The sequence below is a fragment of the Aotus nancymaae genome, unplaced genomic scaffold (assembly GCF_030222135.1).
Source record: "Aotus nancymaae isolate 86718 unplaced genomic scaffold, 86718_ANA_hifiasm-v0.15.2.pri h1tg000040l, whole genome shotgun sequence".
Lineage (NCBI taxonomy): Eukaryota > Metazoa > Chordata > Mammalia > Primates > Aotidae > Aotus > Aotus nancymaae.
This window is the reverse complement of record NW_026988454.1, coordinates 29316145-29322144: the sequence shown is the minus strand read 5'-3', so window position 1 is coordinate 29322144 and position 6000 is coordinate 29316145. Positions and strand designations below refer to the sequence as shown.

General features: G+C 40.6%; 1 pseudogene; it reads left to right on the top strand.

Annotated features, from left to right (window-relative positions):
* The first annotated feature begins 346 nt into the window (after nt 1-346).
* On the top strand, nt 347-4473 carry LOC105731274 (heterogeneous nuclear ribonucleoprotein A1-like; annotated as a pseudogene).
* Nucleotides 4474-6000: the final 1527 nt, after the last annotated feature.

Genomic DNA, 6000 nt, shown 5'->3' with positions numbered 1-6000 from the left:
CATGCTACTGGGGTTTGGTGATGCTTATTCATCCCCAGGCAGTAAGCATGGGAACCAGTAGGTAGATTTTCAGTGCTCACTCTCCCCACATTCTCCACCCTCAAGTAGGTCTAAGTGTCTGTTGTTTCCTTCCTTGTGTCCATAGGTACTCAATGTTTAGCTCCCACTTATAAGTGACAACATCAGTGTTTGGTTTTCTGTTCCTGCATTAATTCTAATTTCTAATGCTGCTTAGGATAATGGCTCCAGCTCCATCTATGCTGCTGCAAAGGGCATGACCCTCTTTATTATGGCTGCATAGTATTCCATGGTGCATATGTACCACATTTTCTTTGTCCAGTCCATCATGGATGAGCATGTATGTTGATTCCCTGTCTTTGCTATTGTGAATAGGCTTCATGTTGACTTCTAACCATCAATTTACTTGTCTGGCCCCCACATGATTACAAGCTTCTTTGGTCACAAACTGTTTTATAGGTGCACATCATAATGCCTACAACTTAATAGATACCCAACAAAAATGTTTGCCTAATAAACAATAGAAAAAATACCATCAAGTAGTGGAGGCTCTATACCACTCACTTGGTGGTTAATTCAGAATGTGAGGTTCCTAACTTAGATTCCACAATCTAAGAAACTTCCAAACACCAGTATTTTATAATTCAGCGAATGACAGATAAAGTGTCTTCAAATTTTAATTCACCACCGACTGCTCATGACATTACAATAATAACAAATATCTACCTGCAGAAAGAACTACCAGCAGGAGCCTTAAAAATACCTGTAAATAGGCCGGGCAAGGGGGTTCACACCTGCAATCCCAGCACTTTAGGAGGCCGAGGCAGGTGGATCACGAGGTCAGGAGATGCAGACCATCCTAGCTAACACAGTGAAACCCTGTCCCTACTAAAAATACAAAAAATTAGTCGGGCATGGTGGCGTGCACCTGTAGTCTCAGCTACTCAGGAGGCTGAGGCAGAACAATCACTTGAACACGGGAGGCAGAGGTTGCAGTGAGCCGAGATCATGCCACTGCACTTCAGCCTGGGCGACAGAGCGAGACTCCATTTCAAAAAAGAAAAAATACCTGTAAAGTATAATCAAAGTACATGAAGGGAAGAAAGGGAAATACAAATTCAGCAAAATTTTGAGTTACAAATACTGTTTGTTTTATTTTTTATTTTTAGAGAATGGGGCTTAAAATGGGAGTGTGGATTAAAGTTGGCATTTTAAATCCAATGTCCCTAAATTCAATTATGAGTATGCCAATTGTATGTCAAAGAACAGGACTGTTAAATAATGCACATTTAATTTCAAAGGCTTTCATCCAGATAAATTGGGCTCTGAACTTACTATCAATGCCTCGCTCATCTGTATTTCAACAGCAATACCCTAGAGTATACAAATACATTTCTAAATCACCTCAACTCAATATTGGGAAACCATACAGCATATACTATACCTCTAACTAAGAAAAAAAAACTACATATTTTACTTTTGATAATATCACTCTCACTTCCCTCACCTTAAAATCCAATATATATTTTGACAACAATCTATAAATCTGCCCCAAGATGGTCAGTTCTTAGAAACACACATCTAATGGCAGGACACGTCACATATAGGAACACTTTTGCCAGGGAGGAAATGGATTCTCCACTTATGGAAATGTTCAGTGGTAGAAAGCACACTGGAATTAATCATGTAAAGAGTTTTGCTCTAATTCTAACACTTCCTCATTGTAACGGTCACAGAGCTTCAGTTTCCTCACCTTTAAAATGAAGGGGCTGAACTAGAAGAGCATTCCTTAGGGAATGTTCATTGAAAAAGTAGATTTAAGAATCAGTCCAGAAAGGAAAACTAAGAAGGCTCCATGGTTAAAGAATATGAAGAAAAGCTCTACATTATAGCAATGCACAGCGGGATCCAAGTGCTCCTCCACTCACAATGGGTTTACGTCCCAATCAACCCATCATAAGTTGAACAGATCATAAGCCAAAAATGCATTTAATACAACTACTTTTTCTTAGACAGGGTCTCACACTGTCACCCAGGCTGGAGTGCAGTGACACAATCATGGCTCACTGTAGCCTCAAATTCCCAGTCTCAGGCAATTCTTCTGCCTCCCCTTATCAAGTAGCTGGGACTAGAGGCATGTGCCACCATACCCAGCTTTTTTTTTTTTTAATTTTTAGTAGAGATAAGATCTTATTGTATTAACCAGACTGATCTTGAACCTCTGGTCTCAAGCAATCCTCCCACCTCAGCCTCCTACAGCACTAGGATTACAAGTGTGAGCCACCACACCCAGCCCACCTAACCTATCAAATATCATAGCTGAGCCCTAGCCTACCTAATCATGCTCAGAATGCTTACATTAGCCTACAGCTGGGCAAAATCACTGAACACAAAGCCTATTTGACAACAAAGTATTGGATATCTCACGTAATTTATTGAATAAATTATTTTGTATTGCCATATGTGTATCACTTTAGCACCATCACAAAGTTGGAACATTATAGGCCAAACCCTCATAAGTCAGAGACCATTTGTACTTGAGAATCTGACAGGTCCTTCAATGAAGACAACTTTCTGGCTATGACCTGGTATTTCTCATAGTTATTTGACTACATCATCTTTGTCTCCTCTTACATTTATTAAAATCTTAAAGTGCTAGCAACATGTGAGATACCTTTGGAGAAACCATGACCTAAATAAGCACTAATATTTTCAGCTGTTTGTTATCCTTGACAAGCGAGTCCATATGAAGCTAAAATATCCAAGTAAATGAGACATTAATTGTAGAAAATTAATCATATGACAACATGGTGAACTAGAAATTGAATGGTCCTTTCATTAGAACATAACTAGATCCTGGATATATCACAACAACATTTTTAATACTTTGTAGAGCACTCAAGAGAGCAGAGGTCTCTCCAGGTAGGATGAGACAAAACTGAAACCAAAGCAGAGAACAGGAATGTAGAGTTGCCTTTGTCACCATGGAATTGGAAGACTAAGCTTGAAGGTTCATGACATGTTGAATCTCCAACTGCCATTTTTAATCTTAAATTCTCAAGCGTGGCTGAAGTGGTCCCAGGCTGGTTGTTGCCCTAATAGTGCCAAATGCAAATTATCCCTAAAGGAAGAATCTTCAATCTAGTTCTTCAGATTTCTATAGAACAGGTTCAACAAAATATGAAGTCTCAGTTTAAAAATTACCAAGGACACAGGGAAAAAAACTATTCTCACTGTCCTGACATAGAAAACAAAAATAAACAGACTCTGAGTCTAAAGGACTGATCTATTTAAATTATCACATAAAGAATGCAGAGATACGTTCGTCACCTTGCTCCTTTCTGCCCGTGGACGCCGCTGAAGAAGCATCATTAAAGTCTCTCTTCTCCCTGTGACCACGTCTAAGTCAGAGTCTCCTAAAGGTCCAAACAGCTGAGGAAGCTCTTCGTTGAAGGGTTGAGCTTTGAAACAATCCATGAGAGCCTGAGGAGCCATTTTGAGCAATGGGGAATGCTCACGGACCGTGTGGTAATGAGAGCTCCAAATACCAAGCACTCCAGGGGCTTGTCACGTGTGCTGCTGGGGAGGAGGTGGATGCAGCCATGAATGTAAAGCCACACGAGGTGGATGGAAGAGTTGTGGAACCAAAGAGAACTGTCTCAAGAGAAGATTCTCAGGACCAGAAAGAAGTATTTTCCTTCACTTAATTGTGAAAGAAATATTTGTTGGTGGCATTAAAGAAGACACTGAAGAACATCACCTTAGAGATTTTGAACAGTATGGAAAAATTAAAGTGATTGAAATCATGACTGACCAAGGCAGTAGCAAGAAAAGGGGTTTTGCCTTTGTAACCGTGGATGACCCTAACTCTGTGGATAAGACTGTCATTCAGAAATACCATACTGTGAATGGCCACACTGTGAGGTTAGGAAAACCATGTCAAAGCAAGAGCTGGCGAGTGCTTCATCAGCCAAAGAGGTCCACGTGGTTCTGGAAACTTTGGTGGTGGTTGCGGAGGTGGTTTCGGTGGGAATGGCAGCGTTGGTCATGGAGGAAACTTCAGTGGTCATGGTGGCTGTGGTGGCTTTGGTGGCAGCCGTGGTGGTGGTGGATATGGTGGCAGTAGGGATGGCTATAATGGATTTGGCAATGATGGAAACAATTTTGGAGGTGGTGGAAGCTACAATGATTTTGGCAATTACAACAATCAGTCTTCAAAATTTGGACCCATGAAGGGAGGAAACTTTGGAGGCAGAAGCTCTGGCCCCTATGGTCGTGGCAGCCAATACTTTGCCAAACCACAAAACCAAGGTTGCTATGGCGGTTCCAGCAGCAGCAGTGGCTATGGCAATGGCAGAAGATTTTAACTAGAAAACAAAGCTTAGCAGGAAAGGAGAGCCAGAGAAGTGACAGGGAAGCTACAGGTTACAACAGATTTGTGACCTCAGCCAAGCACAGTGGTGCAGGGCCTAGTGCTACAAAGAAGACATGATTTCGACAAATACTCATGTGTATGGGCAAGAAACTCGAGGATTCTATTTGTGACTAATTGTATAACAGGTTATTTTAGTTTCTGGTCTGTGGAAACTGTAAAGCATTTCAACGAAGGGTTTTAATATAGATTTTTTTTTTTGCACCCATGCTGTTGATTGCTAAATGTAATAGTCTGATTGTGATGCTGAATAAATGTCTTTTTTAAAAAAAAAATACAAAATGAAGTTATTTGCAATATTTAAAGAAAGGAACAATGATAAAGAAATTAGTAATAAATCAAAAATTAGGATTGTAGGACTAAAAGACTATTAAAAAATTACCAACCACTTTATGGGGGGGATCCTTTTTGAGGTGAAAAAAAATCAAGATGCAAAATCTCATTATTAAAGTTTAAAACTCAAGGATGGATGTGTGTTACAGCTGATTAGAGTCAGCAAAGGAGAGAATTACTAGCCAGACAGCAGATGCCGAACGCACAGTGAAAGAGATGGAACACGGAAAGAGAAGAGACGTGGAGGACAGAATGAAAAGGTCTAAAATATATTTAATAAGATTCCCAAAATAAAGGGGGAAAAGGCTACATTTCATAGGATAGTAACTCCAAATTTTCCAAAAGCATTTAAAGAACACTGTGTTAGAAACAGAACACATATATAGACAGAGATCTAGGTATATAGACATGAAAATTTATTATAAGAAGATGGCTGTCACAATTATGAAGGCTGAAAAGCCCTACAATCTGCCATCTGTAAGCTGGAGATCCAGGAAAGCCCATGGTGTCGCTCCAATCTCAGTCTAAAGGCCCAAGAATCAAAACAACCAATAGTATAAGTTCCAGTCTGAGGACAGGAGAAGTGTCCCAGCCCAAGCAGTCAGGCAGAGAGTGAATTCTCCCTTCCTCTGCCTTTCTGTTCCATCCAGGCTCTCATCAGATTAGCTGACACCCATCTGAATTGATGAGAGCACTCTGGTTTACTCTCGCCAATCTCATCCAGAAACACCCCTACAAACACACCCAAAAATCCTTAACCAAATATCTGGGTACCCTATGGCCCGTCAAGTTAACACATAAAACTAACCATCACAGACATAAACCCATAGATGCATGAAATACAACTTACAACAAGCAGATTTAAATAAAGTGAATCTTGACCTTGAATTTCATAGTTATATTAAAATCCCAGCACTTTGGGAGGCTGAGGCGGGTGGATCACAAGGTCAGGAGTTTGAGACCAGCCTGACCAACATGGCGAAACCTCATCTCTACTAAAAATACAAAAATTAGCCAGACATGGTGTCAAGTGCCAGCTACCCAGGAGGCTGAGGCAGGAGAATCGCTGGAACCTGGGAGGCAGAGGTTACAGTGAGCCCAGATTGTGCCACTGCACTCCAGCCTAGGTGACAGAATGAGACTCTGTCTCAAAAAACAAAACAAAACAAAAAATCATAAACAAAGAGAAGCTCTTTAAAGGCAGCCAGACAGAAGAG